Source organism: Octodon degus, unplaced genomic scaffold (genome assembly GCF_000260255.1).
Source record: "Octodon degus isolate 3935 unplaced genomic scaffold, OctDeg1.0 scaffold00037, whole genome shotgun sequence".
Lineage (NCBI taxonomy): Eukaryota > Metazoa > Chordata > Mammalia > Rodentia > Octodontidae > Octodon > Octodon degus.
Window position 1 is genome coordinate 3,978,971 of NW_004524613.1, and position 20,877 is coordinate 3,999,847.

Genomic DNA, 20,877 nt, shown 5'->3' on the forward strand with positions numbered 1-20,877 from the left:
TTTTTTTTTTTTTTTTTTTTTTTTTTTTTTGGTGGTACCAGGGTTCATACTGAGGACCTTACGCTTTCAACTGAGCTATCTCCCTGGCCCTTCTTTTCTGTTTTGGTGATTCTTTTTTTTTATTTTTGAGACTGGGTCTTGAGCTCAATATAGCCCAGGCTAGCCTCAAACTCAGGTGATCTTCATGCCTTACTTCATGCCTCAGGCTCCTGAGCATTGGGAGTGCTGGAATTACAGGTATGCTACCACGCCCAGCTGTTTTTGTGATTATTAACAACGTTCTAAACATTTAGATACATGTGTACTTTTTGGGGGGTTTACTGGGTATTGAACCCTAGGTCTTTACACTGAGCCATAACCCCCAACTCCCACTTCGGCCATACTTGTGATCGAACCCAGGCCCTTTACACTAAGATATATCCCAGCCTGGTTTTTTTTTTTTTTTTTTTTTTTCCTTAATGTATTTAGTACAGGGTCTTCAGGGTTTCACTACACAGGTTGGACTTGTAGTGATCCTCCTGTTTTCAGCCTCCTAAACACTGGGATTACAGCTGTGTACCTCCACGCCCAGTCTCAATCAGCATCTCAGCTTGCCCTGGGGGTGGGGCTGGCACAGCATGCCAGGGATTGAATACTGGTCCCTGCATCTGCCTAAGCATATGATTTAATCTGCTGAGCTATCTGGCTGGCCCTCCAGCCAGTTTTTTGAGACAGGGTCTTTCTAAGTTGCTTGGGCTCAGTTTGAATTTGTGATCCTACTATTTTAACATTTTAGAGTGTTGGGAATATAGGGGTGAACTACATACCTAGTTTGTACATACTGGTTTTTATTTGTCTTGGATAAACAAATGTGAGTGGAATTGTTGAGTTTCATGGCACTGCTGTACCATACCAGTTTGTGTTTCTTTTCTTTTTTTTTTAAATAACCTTTATTTATTTATTTATTTAGTTAGTTAGTTAGTTAGTGTGTGGCCAGCTCAGCCCACCAGGGGGCAGGCAGGCCGTCATGTGGTGCTGGGGATTGAACCGAGGCCCCTGTGCTTTGCTTGAGCTTAGCTTGTTCTAAGTAGGTGCTTTAGACCACTGAGCCATCTCACCAGCCCCCCAGTTTGTGTTTCTACCAGTAATTTGAAATTCCATTTGTTTGCTGGGGGATTCTTGTTTTTATGCTTTAGAATTAGTTGCTAAAGAATCATTTATCAGGATGAAATTGCTTTTGGTGATCCAGGTTTATGCTCTTTTTTTTTTTTTTTTTCACTAGTTTTGGAATATAGTCTCCAGAAGTTAGCGCAGTTATCTCTCATTTGTATCATTAATGGAAATAACAGCTGTCATTTGTGTATCATAACAGTTTTTGCATCATCTGATTGTTGTGGCAATCAAGTAAGATAAGTAGGGCCAGCCATATAGCTCAGCTGATTAAAGCACCTGCTTAGACAGACACAGGGGCTGGGAGTTTGATCCCTGCACCTGTGGTGCTGGCCCCACCCCCCCAGGGTGTGCTGAGGCAGTGATTGAGACGGCATGATAGTTTACACCTGTAATCCTAACACTTGGCAGGCTATAAACAGGAGGATTACTACAAGTCTGATCTACACAATGAGACCCTATACACCCTGTCCTAAATACAAAAAATAAAAACAAAAAGTAAGATAGGTAGTATCCTTATCCTTTTATTTTTCGGGTAAGAGGATTGGTTCACAAATCACAGGATCTAGGGTGGTGGAGATAACTCAGTAGGATAAGCACTTGCCTGGCAAGCACAAGGGCCTGAGTTCAATCCTCAGTTCTGCCAAAAAAAAAAAAAGGGGGGGTTCTGTGTTTAGGGGCCGGGGAGATAGCTCAGTAGAATAAGCGCTTGTCTGGTAAGCATAAGGTCCTTAGTTCAATCCCCAGTTCTGCAAAACAAAGGATTTTTTTGGTGTCCCACAGCTAGCACACAGGGGTTTATCCTTTTGGGAATTGCAACTGTGAATAGAAACTGCTTCCTAGGGCTGGGGAGATAGCTTAGTGGGATAAGCGCCTGCTTGCAAGTTCAAGGTCCTGAGTTTGATCCCCGGTACCAAAAAAGAAACAAACTGTCCCTAACCCCACTTTTTAAAAATTTTTTTTAATATTTATTTATTTATTTATTTATTTATTTTTGTGGAACCAGGGATTGAATTTTTTTTTTTTTTTTTTAAAGACAGGGACCTGCTATGTAGCCTAGGATGGCCTCAAAGTTGCCGATCTTGCTTCAGCTTCTTGAGTACTGGTATTACTGGTGTGTACCACCCCATGCCTAGCCTATTTTCTCTTTCAGATGTAGGTATAAAAGAAGATATGTTTGTCATCCCAGTCCCTCTGTTACCTCTATGTCAAAAGCAGTGCAATCTTGAACAATTCATCATTTGTGAAATATAGATAAGTATACCTCTCCTTTCTGCCTGATAAAGTGAGAATCATAATCAGTAGAGAACTTAAAAAAAGGCATGTTTTGAGCAGTGTTATTACATGAATGACTTTGTTACACTATAATTTGTAGCAATCTCCATAATTGTGGGAACAAGTTTGCATAGAAATAAGGGGAAAGGAATTTAATGTGAAAGCTGAGTGGCAAAATGACCTGTGGGGGGGGAGTGTATTATATATATATTTTTGTTTGTTTGTTTGGTTTTTGTTTTTGTTTTGTTTTGTTTTTTAGTGTATTTGGTTGTTATAGGGTCTCACTACACAGCTCAGACTTGTGGTGATCCTCCTGCTTTCAGCCTTCCCAATGCTGAAACTACAGGTATATGCTGAGATTACAGGTGTGTGACACTATGCCCGAATTCTGGCTGCTCTGCCCTGGGAGTGGGGCTGACGCAGCATGTGGTGCTGGAGATTGAACCGAGGTCCCTGTGCTTGCCTAAGCTTCCCTAAACAGGCGCTTTAGTCTGCTGAGCTGTCTCACTGCCCCCACATTTTTTGTTGTTATATATTTTTTTTTAGTTTTTTATTTATTTATTTATTTGTGTGTGTGTGTGTGTGTGTGTGTGTGTGTGTGGCCAGCTCAGCCCACCAGGGGGTGGGGCTGGCTGGCATGTGGTGCTGGGGGATTGAACCGCAGTCCCTGTGCTCTGCCAAGCTTGTTCTAAGTAGGTACTTCAGACCACTGAGCCATCTCACCAGCCCTATTGTTATATTTTATTTATTTTTTTGAGACAGGTTTCACTGTGCAGCTCAGGCTGGCCTTGAGCTCACTTTGTAGCCCAGGCTGATTTCCAACTCAAAATGATCCTCCTGCCAATCCAAATTCTGGGATTGCAGAACTGTGCCACCATGCCTGGCTTAAAACTTTTTGTAAAAAAATAGTCAGTGTTACCATAGTACATAGAGAGATACCGTGCCCCTTTTTCTTCATATTTACTTTGTTTTATACACATAATATATAAATGCATTTAACAATTTAAGATGGGTGTGGTAGTGCACACCTGTAGCCCCAGCATTTAGAAAGCTGAGAGAAGAGGATCATCACAAGTTTTTTTTTTTTTTTTTTTTTTCTTCAGTACCGGGGATTAAACTCAGGACCCTGCACTTGCCCGGCAACACTCTGATAGCTCCCTGGCCCTCATCACAAGTTTGAAGTCAGTTTAGACTACATAGTGCAAGGCCAGCCTGAACTACATAGTAAGACCCTGCCTCAAAAAATAAACAAAAAAAATTAAGCAATACAGATGAAGAAAATATTTCCACCATAGTCTAAGTGAAGTTTGCCATTCACTAACATCTACATGATGGAACTGTTCAATGCAGGAATAGGTCTTAATGCTATGAAAGTGCCAAAAGGGTTAGGATGCACACTCTGTCCTCAGAAAACTTCCATTGTGTCCTTGTGTCTGTTTTGCTGCTATTCTAATGAAGTTGGGGTTCTAATTAAGTTTGGATTTTTTGTTTGTTTTGGCGGAACTGGGGATTGAATTCAGTCCCTTACGCTTGCCAGGCAAGTGCTTATTCTACTGAGCTATCTCCCTGGCCCCTTAAGTTTGGATTGTGATTGTTCATTTTTCTTCCTCATAATTGATGCTAATGGGGAGAATTATATTGGGAACCAGTAAAACAAGGATTTTGGTTCAATCAGTGGAGACAGATTTTTTTTTCAAGAAAAGATGGGGAGCTAGGGAGATGGCTCAGTGGAATAAGTGCTTCTCTGGCAAGCGCAAGAGCCTGAGTTCAATCCCTGCTTCTGCAAAAAAAAAAAAAAAGAAAAGATGGGATGTCATCTGAGGCATCAGTGCCTCAGAACTAGTGAGCGTTTAGCTGCAGCTGTGGACATGAACCCTTCCTTGGCTTGCTGTGATTTTTCGGTACACCTCTAAGGAATCCATGCTGATTTTTTTTTTTTTTTTTTTTTTTCCCCAGAACCAGGGATTGAACTCAGGCCCTTGTGCTTGCCAGGAAAACGCTTATTCTACTGAGCCATCTCCCTGACCCCTGTTTTTTTACTTTTTGAGGCAGTATTGCACTATGCAGTTCAGGCTAGTCTTGAATTCACTTTTTTTTTTTTTTTTTCTTTTTGCAGTACCAGGGATCGAACTCAGGATGTTGCACTTGCCAGGCAGGCGCTTATGCCCATGAGCTATATCCCCAACCCCCATGAATTCACTTTGTAGCCCAGGCTGGCCTTGAATACTAGGTGATTCTTCTACCTCAGCCTCCTGAGTGCTGGGATTACAGGCATGTAATTTTTTAGCTGTTGGTCTCTAAGGAATGTCATAAATGAGGTCAAGACTTTCCATAGAAATCATAGCTGTTAAGTGGTGATTTGAAATATTAAAATCAATTCCTAGAGCTGATGAGAAAGCTCAGCAGACTAAGCACTAAGCACTTAGGCAAAGCACAGGGACCAGGGTTCGATACCCAGTATCTCATAACAAGCTGGTCCCACCCCTGCCCCCAGGTTTGCTGAGTGGGCCACTGACATGGGTTGTGGCAACATGCCTGTAATCCCAGCTCTGGGAGGCTGAAAACAGGAGGATTACTATGAGTCCAAGCTGTGTAGTGAGATTCTGTACCAAATACATTAAAAAAAAAAAAAAAAAAAGTAAAATAAAATAAATTCCTACTTATGTGAATGTTCCATTTTTTGTAGATTATTTCAGCCCTTTGCCATCTCAGTCTCATGATTTTTGGTACCTGAGAGTTGAGTTCAGTGAATCATTTACTGTATTTGAGGGTTCTGATATTTGTATTCTATTAGAAAAAGTCAATTATACTAGAAGATAAAAAATACTAGAAAACAGTCTTTTTGTTTGTTTGTTTTTTGGCGGAAACGGGGAATGAACTCAGGCTGTTGCACTTGCCAGGGAAGCACTTATTCTACTGAGCCATCTCCCTGGCCCCTAGAAAATAGTCTTAATGATAAGTTATCATTATATCAACTAAGGGTCATTGGTTTTCTAAGATACTTTTTTAAATATATGCTTTCATGTTTTTGGAGCCCCTCGTACCAAATTGGGGCAGCAGGTATAAAGAGTTCTGAGGCAATGGAACAGTTTATTTGTAATGGATAGTTTCAATATTAAATAGTAAGCATACTCACAAACTTTTGGCATCTGATCTAATATATGTGTTTGCATGGGTGTGTTTACAAGAAAGTTTCTGGAAAAACTTGCTGATCTTGAATGAAATATGTTTTTCCTTTCCAGTAATTTTTAAGGTTAATATTTGGACTGGCAGTATATTTTACATAATTCACTATACAACTACAGGAACAGTGGTCTATACTTAGAATCCTAGCTACTCAGGAGGCTGAGGTGGGAGTATTACTCAAACCTGGGAGTTCAAGGCAAGCCTAGGTAAGATAGTGAGGACCCCATCTACACATGTGCCATCATATCCGCCCAGAATTCTTATTTTTTAATTTTTTGCAAAACTGGGGATTGAACCCAAAGCCTTCACACTGAGTAACATCCCCAGGCCATTTTTATGTTAACACAGGGCCTCCAAAAGTGCTGGGATTACAGGTGTGGGCCACTGGTCATGACTATCTAGGCTGGTCTTGAACTTGTAAGTTCAAGTAATGCTCCAAATTTAGCCTCTTAAGTCACTGGTACTACAGGCATGACCCACCACATTGAGCTCTGAAAATCATTTTTTATCATCAGAATCATGGGCAGTGGTTAGATGCTCTACTCTTGCCCATATGTCTTTGAAATCATTCTGAGCACCTATTAATGCAAGGTGGGTAGGAATATTTTTGTATAAAAGATTGCTGTAAATATAGGGAAACCACAAAAAATGTAGGGAAGCTAAAATAAGGGAACTCTTATCTTTCAGGTTCATGAGTGTGATGACTTGAGTGTTTATGGCATTGTGTGAGATGTACCTCCCTAAAACCTTGTTGTGACATTGGCACATTACTCATTTTGGTGGAGAGGAATAAACTCTGAGGTTATTCTCACTGTGGATTCTGGTTTCATGAATTAAAAGGCAGTACATCCTTAGGATCTTATGTCTTCAGAGTAGACTACGCAGTTCCTGATAGTTGATAGTCTTTGACAGTTGTTTGTTCTCTTGGTGGCTACAGCTCAGTGGGTTAACTGTATATAGACTTTTCTATCCCCTGGTACTGCTCTGCCACTGAGTTACATTCCTTTTTTTTTTTTTTTTTTTTTTGCATTCAGTTTTGAGACCGGACCTTTCTCATCTGCCTCAGTCTTTGTAGTGTGGCTGGGATGACAGGCATGGAGCACTGTCTATAAATTATTAGTGCATGCAAAATTTGGAAACAATAGCTGGGTCAAATTTAACTTATCACCTCTAATTAAGGGTATCATTTAAAGCAGGTTTTTTTTTTTTTTTTTTTTTTTTTTTTTTTTTTTAAATGGTATTTGAAATTGAATCCAGCCCCTCAGCCTTTTTCTCTGGTGGTAGGGGAGGTGTTGCTCAATTTTGAGAGAATCTTGCTAAGTCAGTTAAGTTGCCCAGGTTGGTTTTTGAACTTGTGATTCTCCCATTCTGGGGTTATAGGCGTGTACCACTATGCCCTGCAGTCCCTCAGTATTTAATAGCATGGGGCCAGGGAGATGGCTCAGTTGAATAATCACTTGCCTGGCAAGTGCAAGAGCCTGAGTTCAATCCCTAGTTCCGCAAAAACAAACAAAACAAAACAGTATTTAATAGCACATGTTGGTGTGGCAGTGAAAACTATAAAGAGGGGCTGGGGAGATGGCTCAGTAGAATAAATGCTTGCCTGGCAAGCACAAGGGTCTGAGTTCAATCCCCGGTTCTGCAAAAAAAAAAAAAAGAAAACTATAAAGAGCAGTAATAGCACCTTTTTTGATTGTAGCATATTTACATGAATGCAGATTTGGAACTAAGTATGACAGGATTATCTGGGTAGGTTGGCAAGGATTTATAAATACACCAAGAGGGGTTTGTTTATGCTTCTTTTGAATTAAGAAATTGGGGTTCTAGTTGGATTTAATTGGTTGGACTGGCTTAGAGGCTGCTGAAGAATTTCTTTCTTTTTTGTTTTTTTTTGGTGGAACTGGGGATTGAACTCAGGTCCTTGCGCTTGCCAGGGAAGCGCTTATTCCACTGAGCCATCTCCCTGGCCCTGTCTTTTTTTGGTTAATTATGTTTGCAGGTAGAATTAATTTATTATGTGAGATTTGACCATAAGTAAAACACAATTTATTTTATTTTATTTATTTATTTATTTATTTTTGTGGAACTGGGGATTGAACTCAGGCCCTTGCGCTTGCCAGGAAGCGCTTATTCCACTGAACCATCTCCCCGGCCCCAACAACTTCTTTTAAGGAAAGGATCTCTTTGTACATTTATTTATTTGTGAGATCAATCCTGTTTATATGTGAACTCTCTTCTTCTCAGTTATAGGGAAATTGGACAGACAGCCCATGCCACTTAAATATTAGAATATGACAGACTGACTCAGATCCCACAGAGTGAAGGGAGAGAAATAGGATTTTACTTTTTTTTTTTTTTTTTCTCTGGATTGGGGATGGAACTCAGAGCCTCAGAGTGTGCTAGGCAGCTACTCTACAATTAAGCTGCATCCCCAGGGCTACTTTGGGGCTGGAGAGACACAATGCTGGAGTGCTTAGCTGGCATGGGCTAGGATTTTATTTTTTTTTTTTTTTTTTTTAGACAGAGTTTTACTACATAGTTCAGGCTGTCCTTGAATGAACTTATTATGTAGCCCAAGCTGTCCTCATACTGTCAGGAATCCTTCTGCTTCAGCCTCTCAAGTTGCTGGGAACTGAATAATGTTTACAGCGAGAGGCCCAGGGATGTAAAGCACCTGCCTGGCCAGTGCAAGGTCCTGAGTTCAATTCCCTGTACTAGAAAATAAACAAAAAAAATTATGAAAAGAAACCTTTAAGAGAAAGATCTGTCTGAACAGTTGTATAAATTTTTCCATACTGAAAAATGTTCTTGTATCTCAGTAGACAAGTACAGCTTAGTGAGCAAGGAGCTTTGGGTTGGTTTTCTTACAGTTGGATTCCATTGCATAGGTGACTTAAGTTGTGGCTTTACCTAGTCATTTATTTTATTTTACTTTATTTTTTCTATTTAGCTAGTCATTTAATTTCTTTTTCTTTCTTTCTTTTTATCTATTTGGTACAGGGTCTCACTATGCAGCTTGGATTCGTAGTGATTCTCCTGTTTTCAGCCTCCCCAGTGCTGGGATCACAGGTGTGCATCACCATGCTTGGACTCAGTCGCTGGCGCAGTGCACCCGAGGGGCTGGGCCAGCATGTAGCTAGTCATTTAATCCTGGGTTATAAATTAAAATAGTTTTTGCTTATGACTTACAAAGAGAAGGATGTTTTAAAAAATACTAGCTATGTCAGCTTTCTGGAATGTAGATTTATTTTCTTTTTGGTTTATTTCCTCTTTACATAAACTGTATTAAGCAAGTAAAAATGTACACATTGAAAATATACAACTTAACAAATTTTCACAAAGTGATCATACCTGTTTACGTACTGTGTAAATCAAGATATAAAACTAAAACAGGCCAAGTGTAGTGTTGCATGCCCTTAATCCCAGCATTCTAGGGAGGCTCAGACAGGATTGTTGTGAGTTTAATACCAGTCTGAGCTACAAAGTGAGCTCAAGGCCACCCTGAACTGTATAACAAGACCCTGTCTTTTTTTTTTTGGCCGAACTAGGGGTTGAACTCAGGCTCTTGCGCTTGCCAGGGAAATGCTTATTCCACTGAGCCATCTCCCCGGCCCTAGACGCTGTCTTAAAAACACAAAAACAAACAAAATTAACAGAATCCACTTCAGAGGCCTTCACTGTCATCTGCCAGTGACTTATTTTTTATTTTTATTTTTTGGCGGAACCGGGGATTGAATTTAGGCCCTTGCACTTGCCAAGCAAGTATTTACATCTCTCTGGCCCCATTTTTTCTTTTTTGAACATTGTATAAACAAAGTCATGTAGTGTGTATTCTTTGTTTGGCTTCTTTGGTTCAGTACCAATGCATATGTTTTTAGTCCATTCTGTTTTTTTGTATTTCTGTACAGGGTCTACAGTGTCTCATTACACAGATCAGACTTGTAGTAATTCTCCTGTTTTCAGCCTCCCAGGCATGCGCTACCATGCCCAGTCTCAATCACTTTCTCAGCCTGCCCCCGGGGTGGGGCTGGCTTGCCAAGCCAGGGGTTGAACCCCAGGCCCTGTGCCTGCCTAAGCAGGTGCTTTAACACGCTGAGCTATCTGGCTGGCCCTTTTAGTTCATTCTGGGTTGTTTTTTTTTTTGGTGTGTTTTTTTTTTTTTTTTAAACTGGGAATCCACGACCTTGCACTTCCCAGGCACATGCTGTGCTGCTGAGCTATATCCCCAACCCCTGAATGTTTTGTTTTTAGTTTTTGCCTTAGGAATAGTACTGCAAGAAACAGTTGGCTTTGGGGTATATGCACCCCTTTTTGTCTGTGCTTTGTATTGAACCCAGGGTCTCACATAGGCTGACATATTTATGGCTCTGTGGTGGTGGTGGTGATGGTTGTGGTGGGGGTTTACTAGAGATTGAACCCAGGGATATTGTACTGTAGAAACATGTGGGGCTGGAGAGATGGTTCTGTAGGATAAGTACTTGACTGGGAAACACGAGAATCTGAGTTCAATCCCCAGTTCCGCCAAAAAAAAAAAAAAAAAGAAAGAAAGAAAGAAACATATGCCCAGCATTGTTTGGCCTCAAATTTGGGATCTTGCTGCCTCAGCCTCCCAAGTAGCTAATAGAGGCATATGCCACTGTGCCCACATATATATCTGTCTTTTTGTTGGGCATATAATTAGGAGTAGAATTAGATCTAGAATATACTTTTGGTCAGCTCTCATAGATACAGCTTCTATCAAAAAGTTTTCCATGGGCTGGGGAGATAGCTCAGTGGCATAAGCACCTGCCTGGCAAGCACAAGGTCCTGAGTTCAATCTCTAGTACCACCAGGGGAAAAAAAAAAGTTTTCCAGTTGTTATGCACACTTTTAATTCTAGCACCGTGGAAGCCTGAAGCAGGAAGGCCACATCTTCAAGCCAAGCCTGGGCATTTTAGTAACTTAGCTAAATGTGTTTTGGATAATTTTGAAATATAGAGCAGTGCAAATACCATGGCTTCCACCTCCACTATTGCCAAAGAACAAAACCAAAACAATAAGACAAAACAAAACAAAACCCTCAAAACCCAAAAATGGTTTTTAGAGCTGGATGTGGTAGCATTCATGCACCTAGTTACTTGAGAGTTTGAAGAAAGGGAATCAAAAGTTTGAGGGCAGCCTGGGTATTTCAAGGCCAACCTGGGTTGAAGTGAAACTGTCTGAACTCGCTGACTGGTCATAGCACAGAAATAGAACTACTTCTATTACTTACAGCCAGGCATTGTGGTGTATATCTGTAACCACAGCACTCTGGGAAGTTGAGGCTGGCAGATCACGAATTCAAGCCCATCCTGGGTAATTTAGGTAACTTTGGGTAGCTCATGTAACCTGGGTAACTTTGAGACAAGATGCCACCTCAAAATTTAAAAAAAAGGTGGGATGTAGCTCAGTGTGAAGGCCCTGCTTGGGTTCAATTCTAGTGTTGCTCCTGCTACTAGTGATAATAATAGTAGTAAGAAATTGCATGGGGCCGGGGAGATGGCTTAGTAGAATAAGTGCTTGCCTGGCAAGCGCAAGGGCCTGAGTTCAATCCCCAGTTCTGCCAAAAAAAAAAAAAAAAAGAAATTTCATCATGGAGCTGGGTGTGCCTGTAATCCCAGGATTCAGCAGGCTGAAGCAGGTGGATCATTGTGAGTTTGAGACCAGCCTGGACTACAAACTGAGCTCAAGTCCTCCATGAACTGCATAGTAAAACCCCATCTCAAAAAGACAAGAAAAAACCCCTAAAACATTATAGGTGGGCATGGTGGTGCACTCCTGTAATCCCAGCTTTAGTTCACTGAGTTATCAGGCCAGCCCTACAGGCATACTTTTTCTTTTTTTTGCAGAACCAGGGATTGAACTCAGGCTCTTCTGGCAAGCGCTTACTCTACTGAGCCATCTCCCCGGCCCCATCTCCCCATCTCCCCTTTTTGTTTCTTGATTGACATTTGAATTGTTTGTTCCTAGGGCAATATTAAGAGTCTCTCTAGGGCTGGCCAAATAGCTCAAGGGATTGAATCGCCTGCCCTGCAAGCAGGCCACAGGGGCCAGGTTTGATCCCCAGGCCTGCCATGCCAGTCCCTCTCCCAAGGTACACTGAGATGACAGTTGAGACTGGGCGTGTTGACACACACCTGTAATCCCAGCTCTTGGGAGGCTGTAAACTGGGATCACCACAAGCCTGATCTAGTAATGAGACCCTGAATACCCTGTAGACCCTTCCCTAAAATACAGGGGAAAAAAAGTACCTTGGAAACAAATTTTATGAATGGCAACAACATTTAGTGTTGATTTTCTCAGTGTTAGTAGTGCGATACTTTGGGGTCCCCCCCCCCCCGAACCAGGGATTGAACTCAGGACTTTGTGCTTGTCAGGCAGGTGCTTATGTTGCTGAGCTATATTCCTGGACTTTTTTTTTTTTTGGTATGGAACCGGGATTTGAACTCAGGCCCTTGCGCTTACCAGGCAAGCACTTATTTTACAGAGCCATTTCCCCAGCCCTTGGCCCCCCCCCCTTTTTTTTTTTTTTTTTTGGTGGTACTGTGGATTGAACTCAGGACCTTGTACTTGCCAGGAAGTGCTTACTCTATTGAGCCATCTCCCCAGCCCCCAGTTTTTAGCTTATCACTCATTATAGATAGTTTGGTCATTGTGAAGTAATTCACAAAACAAGTTATTATCTTTGTTTGCTTATTTAATGTGTTTAATTTTTTTTCTTTTTAAATTTTTTGAAAAAGCATCTTGCTATATATTTTTCACTGGACTTCCATGTACCATGTAACCCACACTGGCCTCAAACTCACAGTGATCCTACTGCCTCAACCGCTGAGCACTGGGGAGTACAGGTGTATGTCACGATGCCTGGCCTGGTCCCCCAGGTTTTTATGTTTTGAGACAGGGTCTTGTTAAATCACCTAGGTGGGGCTTGAACCTTTAATCCTCCTGCTTCTGCGAGGATAAAAAAAAAGTGCTGGGAATACAAGTCTACCCCCACTTCCCATAAAGTGCTGGGAATACAAGTCTACCCCCACTTCATCAGGTTTAACTTTTTTTATTTTTTGTGGTGGAACTGGGGATTGAACTCAGACCCTTGTGCTTGCCAGGGAATCACTTATTCCACTGGGCCATCTCCCTGGCCCCCAGGTTTAACTTTAATGAGCTACTCAACAGATTCTCATGCTGTTAATATTTTTCTCAGAAGGAAAAAGGAATTATATTGCCATGATAGGATAAACTCAGCATTTGCACCAAGGCCTGCTTTGGGTCAGCCAGTGTATTAGGCAGACACCAGGAGGAGATACAGAAGTCAGCTCTTGGCTGAGATAGGGCAGACTAAAGACAAAAGAAATTTGTGTCAGTGTTGTAGAGTAATCAATAAATGTAGACTCCCTTTAAAATCGTTAAGAGGGCTGGGGAGATGGCTCAGTAGAGTAAGTGCTTCCCTGGCAAGTGCAAGGGCCTGAGTTCAATCCCTGGTTCTGCAAAAAAAAAAAAAAAAAAAAAAAAATCGTTAAGAAATAAAAAAATAATTAGATGCAATGTACAAAGTGCAGTGCAGAGGCCGGGGAGATAGCTCAGTAGAATAAGTGCCTGCCTGGCAAGCGCAGGGTCCTGAGTTCAATCCCCTGTACCACCAAAAAAAAAAAAAAGTGCAGTGCACTTTGGTGTGTATCTGGAAGCTTGTTAAAAACAACTTAGGAGAGTTAACTCCAGAGATTTAAATTCTGAAATTCTGGGGTAATTCCCTGAAATATGCATTTTCTACTCTTTTCTTTCTTTTTTGCCTTTTTTTGAGATGGTCTCACTATGCAGTTCAAACTGGCCTTGAACTTGAGCTTTTTAGCTGAGGATGGTCTTGAACTTTCATTGATCCTCCTGCCTCAGCCTCCTAAGTGCTGGGATTGCAAGGTTGTGCCACTGTACCTGGCTTTGAAATCTGCATTTTCTTTTCTTTTTTTTAATTTTATTTATTTATGTGTGTGTGTGGCCAGCTCAGTGCCCCAGGGGGCGGGGCTGGCTGGCATGTGGTGCTGGGGGATTGAACCACAGTCCCTGTGCTTTGCTAAGCTTGTTCTAAGTAGGTGCTTTAGACCACTGAGCCATCTCACCAGCCCCTGAAATCTGCATTTTCAACAAGGTCTCTTAAATGATTTCTACCTTGGCCTAAATTCTACTGTGAGAAAGAAATACTTCCATAAGCTGTCTAAATGAGACAAAGACTATGTAAAACCAGACTGAGGAAGTTTGGATTCACAGAAGAAAAACATTTTTTAGACAGGGTTTCACTATATAGTTAAGATTGGCCTTGAATTCACTATTGTAGCTCAGGCTAACCTTGAACTCATGGCTATACTCCTGCCTCAGCCTCCTTGAGTAGTGGGATTACAGGTGTGTACCGCCATGCCTGGCTCAAAGAAAAACTTCTGATGCAAAACAGATTTGATAAAAGTGACAGAAAATGAGGATGTATTAGGGAAAGACTAGTTAATGCTAACTGAGGAAGGAAGGAGTAGAGACTGACATCCGATTTAATTGAATTACTGTGTTCGGCTCTGATTTTAATCTGAAGAAACACCTTTCATTTGATTTTATTTTACTTACATCATAATATTGTGTTGTCTTTTGGTAACCAAGCATGTCCCCTTCATATCTGTATGTTGTATTCCCAAGACATCCCTGATATCCAAAATACCATGCCACTTTTGTCATAAGCCATTGTTCTGACTTTTGTGTAGATGTAACCCCCAAAGCTTAATGCAGTCACAAGGGGGGCTTTTACAGAGGTGACTCAATCTCAAATTTGTGCTGCTGCGATTAAGGTGTGTGATTGAGTAGTAAATCAATCCACTGATTGGTTAGGCACCACCCTAATCTTTTTTTTTTTTTTTTTTTTTTTTGCGGAACCGGGGATTGAACTCAGATCCCTACGTTTGCCAGTCAAGCGCTTATCCTACTGAGCCATCTCTCCCCCACCACCCTAATCTTACTACCTTTTTTTTTTTTTTAATTTTAGGGAAGGATCTACAGGATGTTCAGGGTCTCACTACTAGATGTGATCTGCCTGTTTACAGCCTCCCAAGAGCTAGGATTACCAGGCATGCCACCCCACCCAGTTTCAATTGCCTTCTCAGTGTGCCCCAGGGGCAGGGCTGGCACAGCAGGCAGGTCCTGGGGTTGAATCCCTGGCCCCTACGCCTGCTTGCAGGCACTTTAATCCGCTGAGTTATTTGGCTGGACCCTAATCTTTTTTTTTTTCAGTACTGGGGATTGAACTCAGGACTCTGTGCTTGCCAGGCAAGCACTTAATCTACTGAGCTATCTCCTCAGCCCCTCTAATCTTTATAGTTTATATAAAATATAAAAAGGGACAGAAAAAAGTTGGTTCCCTTGTTGTTTTGCTATCTTCTGCCTGCCATGAACTATTTTTCCTCTGTCCACCAGTGCCACCCTGCCATAGAGTCAGCCAATTATGGACTGAAACCTCCACAGACTGTAAGCCAAATAAACCTTTCCCCCTTTAACTTTGGATGTCCAGTGTTTTGTTGCATCAGTAAGAGAAAAGTATGATAGCTATCATAATATTGGGGGCCAGCCATATAACTCAGTAGATTAAAGTGCCTGCAACCAGGTGCAGGGGCCAGGGGTTTGATCCCTGGGCCTGCTGTGCTGGCACCGACTCCAGTATTGCACTGAGACAGCAATTGAGACTGGGCATGGTGGTGTGTGCCTGTAATCCCAGCTCTTGGGAGGCTGTAAACAGGCAGATCACTACGAGTCCGATCTAGTAATGAGACCCTGAATACCCTGTAGACCCTTCCCTAAAATACAAATTAATAATATTCTAAAAAGTATAACTTTTTTTTTTTTTGGAGACAGGGTCTTGATATGTAGTTTAAGCTGGCCTTGAACTTGCTGCTATCTTCCTGCCTCAGTTTTTTGAGTCCTGGGATTATAGGTGCCCAACCAAAAAAGTACAGTTTTCCAACATTTGAACTAGCTAATTTGACTATGGCATGAGCTCATCTATCACCTCATGAATATTTTATTTGTATTTGAATTTAATATACTTTTTTTTGGGGGGGGGGTGAGGGGCAGATCCAGGGATTAAATTCAGGCCCTTGCACTTGCCAGGCAATCACTTATTCTACTGAGCTATCTCCCCGGCCTCAGTATACCAATATTGATGTCTTCCTTAATAAGGAAAAAATGCCTCTAATGTTTTAAGTAGAGGGTTTTTTTGTTTTGTTTTTGTTTTATTAATAGAGGTTATTATTATTATTTTTTTTTTTGAGGTTAAAGTATTTTAAAGTCCTACATGGAGAATAAAAAGTTACTCAATGTTAGGAACAAAAGGAAACACAAAGATATGAGCTCAAAAGGACAGGTTTATTTGGGACAAATCTGGGAGGGCCTGCTCTGGCCCTTAGACCAGACCAGAAACTTGTACAACATGTGAATTCTTTTGTAGGGTCATGAGTGTAAAAGAGGGACCATGAAGGCCCTCTGAGCTTTCCAGAGGGAGAGTTTAGTGAAAAGGAGTGGTGGCTACATGCAAGGAATAAGGCTTGAGAAAGAAGAGGGAGTAGAAGTTGTATGCCAGGAGTAGGGTTGAAGAATATGATGGGAGCTGTAGGTTGTAGCCATGGTTACTGGGTCTTATTATCCCACATTATACATCGTTAGCAGGTGTAAAAGCATAGCAGGATGGTCAGCCTAGAATGGCGGCAGTCAGACTTCTTCACTCAGTTATAAAGTTCCTTAGGTATGAAAGAAGAAATGCTTATTTCTCACATTGTTTTATTTAGTATTATGTATCCATTCACATTTATTGGGAATGTGACTATCTTTTTATTAAAGAGTAGGAAAAATTTCTTGAAAAAAGGCTTTTCAGACAAAAGGGTACCTGGAAAGTGGGTTATCCATACTACCTTGGTTTTGTTTTGGTTTTTGAGAGAGGTTCTCTCTAATCCAGGCTGGCCCTAAACTCACTATGTTTTCCTGGCCCCCTTAACAGTATTGTTATGGCAACTTCAATTTTTTTTTTTTTTTTTTTTTTTTTTTGTATTAAGGGCTGAAGAACATATTTTATCATCCTATAAAAGTCAGTGGTATTGTGATAGGATGAAAATGCTGATGACCTGGTTGGAGCTGCACCTCACATTGTTCTAACTTCATAGAATGGGTGTTCCAAACCAGGTGTTCTACTTAACTGCAGCTGTACCATCTGTGGGAGCAGGTGGACAGATTCTGTGTCATCAGGAAAACACAGCTGGTGAGACTTAGGAGGAGAGCTAATTGCTTTTCCAGCTCTTTCCAACCGCATATACGTAGACACAGCTTTTACCTTGGAGCAAGTGCTGATTCTGGTCCAAGCAGTAACAGCAAAAGTGAAACAAAAAGCTAAAAGTTTGACTACTTTGAGGTTTTTATTTGTTTTTTTTAATTTACTCTGAAAAAATGCAGGTTTTGTTGTGTAGCTTCTGTTTTTTAAAAAGTTACTTTAAGGGCCAGGGAGATGGCTCAGTAGAATAAGCACTTCCCTGGCAAGTGCAAGGGCCTGAGTTCAATCCCCGGTTCTGGAAAAAAAAAAAAAAAAAAAAAAAAAAAAAGTTAGTTTGAGGTATTTTTCTGCTTATTATTATTATTATTATTAGGTATTTTGGGGAAGGGTCTACAGGGTGTTCAGGATCTCACTACTAGATTGGACTCGTAGTGATTCTCCTGTTTACTGCCTCCCAAGTGCTGGGATTACAGGTGTGCACCACCATGCCCAGTCTCAGTGTGCCCTGGGGGGTGGGGGTGGGCAGCACTACAAGCCCTGGGATCGAACCCCTGGCCCCCGCGCCTGCTTGGAGGTGCTTTAATCTGCTGAACTATTTGGCCGGTCCCTGCTCATTATATTAACTTATCTGAGAGAGTTCCTTGTAAGATTATTTATAGTAATACATATATACCAGTCGAAGTATATACCAGCAAACTTTTCTTTGGAGGCCAGATAGTAAGCAAAAGGTCTTTAATTGGGCAACATGGAATAAAATAAAGGTCATGGTTCCTGTGTACTGAACAATAGAGTGGAAATATGGACTAAATAATTCTAGACTCTTGGAAGGAGGATCAAGAATGTGTTCATGATCCTCCTCAAGAACAAGTTATATCCTTAGTACCAAGGTTGAGAAAACTGGGTTACATTTCAAAATAGCCCTTTTCTAATTACTTTCTTTTCTTTTTTCTTTTTTCTTTTTTTTGTGGAACCGGGAATTGAACTCAGGCCCTTGCACTTGCCAGGCAAGCACTTAATCAGCTGAGCCATCTCCCTGGCCCCCCCTTTTTAATTTCTTTTTGTTTTTCTTTGACAGCATCTTGCTATGTAGTCCATGCTGGCCCCATCTAGTCATGACTGACTGACTGTCTTTTTTTATTTTTTATTTTATTGAGAAATATCAATGAGACAGTTTCAAAGCTGATTAATAGGACAGTTTCAATAATTAGTACATGGTACATTGTTATCTTTTTTGCCATAATTTTATTGATACATTATTATCTTTTTAGTGGTTATCCATAGTACAAGAAGCAGACAGGATATCCTTTCCAAACACTTATTAGTACAAATCTTTCTTCTCATTGAATTAAGTGAAAGTAGCTATATATCTATACTAATTATTCTGTATATACAAATACAAATGGTCCTTCCTTTGTAACCCCTTTTTTTGTTTAGTCCTGTCAGAGATGGGTATCTCTGTTGGCATCTAAATACTATAGGTGCGTGAATTCAGAAAACAATCCAACACAGTGCAGCAGTCCACAATCGTAGTGGGTTATCCGCAGAAAGTGTTGACTTGAGCCTTTCACAGCTCAGCATATTTATATGGCTTTACTTTATTTTTTAATTTTTTTTTCCATTTATTTATTGTGTGTGTGTGTGTGTGTGTGTGTGTGTGGCCAGCTCAGCCCACCAGGGGGCGGGGCTGGCTGGCATGTGGTGCTGGGGGATTGAACCGTGGTCCCTGTGCTTTGCTAAGCTTGTTCTAAGTAGGTGCTTTAGACCACTGAGCCATCTCGCCAGCCCCGGCTTTACTTTATATACCTCGTTTTTATACTTTTCTGCTGGATGATTAAGACCAAGATAAAGCAAGACCTATATAAGGAGAAATGTAACTTTTGTATTTGATAAGCTCAGTCAAGTATCCTCAGGATGTATCCTGTAACCCTGTACCGTACTTTGTAGATCTTTGGTCAGTGTCAGCCATGTGGATGTCACGGCCATTGCTTGACCAATTTGTTCTCTGCAAAAGCCTGAGAGAATGCTTTCTCTCCATGTGACTCTCCTTAGGCACACTATACATGTCTTGTCTTTTCTTTGATAGGATATTCCTATGTGTACCAGTCTGACCTTGAATTTATAATCTTTCTGCTTTAGTCTCCACAGTGCTGGCCTGGAATTCATGGCAACCCTCCTGCCTCACCCTCCTGGATGCTGGAATTACAGGCATGTGCCACCACACCTGGGTGGGATTACAGTTGTGTACCACTACACCAGGCATAGAAATTCTTTGAGAAATTGAAAGTGAAATTCTATTGATCATATCCTGTGATGTTTATAGACAAATAGCAAAGTAGATAAAGTAGCCAATGTGATATGGGGAGCAACCAGTTGTCTATATGATCTCATTGGGATACAGAAAGGGAGTTAGGAATTTACCCTATTATACTTAAGTTTTAGCTTCATATTTATATGTCTCAGTTCAAGAGGTTTATGTATTTGAGTGTTTGAGAAGGGCCCCAGGTACATGGACAAACAGGACATGGTGGCTCATGCCCCTAAATCTCAGTGCTTGAGTAGGCTGAGGCAGAAAGCTGAAAAGTTGAAGCCCAGCCTAAGCAATTTAGCAAAACTCTGTCTCATAATGAAAAAAGGATTAGGCCTAAGAGAGAAGGGAGGGAATTAACATTTGTGAGAGCTTTATCTTCCCGTCACCCAAAAAATCCCTAAATATGATAAAGAGGAAAAAAAAAACTTGAAATGCCCATTTGAAAGGCTTAAAAATGGTGCCTGTGACAAGTGGTGTATGTCTTAATACCAGCACTCAAGGCTAAGGACAGGGCAGCCTGTGCTACGTAAACAAAAATCAACCAACCAAAGAATGATTCCTGACAAAGAGAAAACAATTGATAAACCTTTAAGGATTGTTTTGCAGAAGTTGGTTGATCACATGCCTTTACCCCTTAAACTAGATAAGAATGGGGGCCAGTGAGATAGCTCAGCAGATTAAAGTGTCCAGTTAGGCAAGTTCAGGGACTGTGGTTTGATCCCTGGCACCACATGCTGTGCCAGCCCCGCACCCAGGGCTGGGCCAGCCAGAGTCCACACATAGTGGCACATGCCTGTAATCTCAGCTCTGGGGAGGCTGAAATGAAAGCAGGAGGTTTACCACGAGTCCAAGCTGGGTAGTGAGACCCTGCAACAACCATGTACAAAACTAGACAAGAATGGGCAGGGAGCAACAAATCTGCCTTTTTCAGCCTGTCAAATGCCAATGCAGGCCTTTGAGCCCATCATTTGAGAAGTTGAGGCAGGAGAATCTTAGCAAGTTTAAGGCCAGCCTGAACTACATAGCAAGACCATGTATCGAATAACCATCCTACCCTGTTTTTTATTCAGAAAGAAAATAGATACTGTGTATTTTCAGTGGAACCTGCAGCATAATGTCACCTAGGATCTTGTTAAAAATGCAGAATCTAGGCCAGGTGTGGTGGTGCATGTCTGTAATCCCAACACTCAGAAGGCTGAGGCAGGAGACTATTGGCAGGTTTGAGTCCAGCCTAGGCTACACAGTGAGCTCAGGGCTGCCTTTACTACAGAGTGAGAGCTTTTTGGTTGTACCGGAGATTGAACCCAGGACTTTGACACTAAGCTGTATACCCAGTCATTTTAAAAACTTTTGAGACAGGGTTTTGCTAAATGACTAAATTGGCCAGGTAGAGGTTTGGATTTGTAATCCTCCCATTTTAGCACCTTCCAGAGTACTTGAGGTTACAGACCTAACTACCACACCTGGCTTAATTTGCATTTTAATAAGATTTTCCAGGTGATTCACTTACACACTAAGTGTTGAGATGTATTGACTTAAACTGTAGACTTTATAATAAATTAAGATGATGAACTCCTATTTTCCAAAAGCACTTTAAGGGCTGGCGAGATAGCTCAGTGGTCTAAAGTGCTTGCTTAGGCAAGCATGCAGGGACCTC

The 20,877-nt window shown here is 41.3% G+C and overlaps 1 protein-coding gene and 1 non-coding gene across 4 annotated transcripts in view; both read left to right on the plus strand.

Annotated features, from left to right (window-relative positions):
- Cbfa2t2 (CBFA2/RUNX1 translocation partner 2) overlaps window positions 1–20,877 on the plus strand; it is a 178,909-nt gene that overhangs the window by 17,620 nt on the left and 140,412 nt on the right. The gene's annotated exons all lie outside the window — the stretch shown is intronic.
- LOC111816715 lies at window positions 6,289–6,392 on the plus strand. Its single transcript, XR_002821064.1, has one exon. It is a non-coding gene; the product is annotated as a small nucleolar RNA U13 (small nucleolar RNA).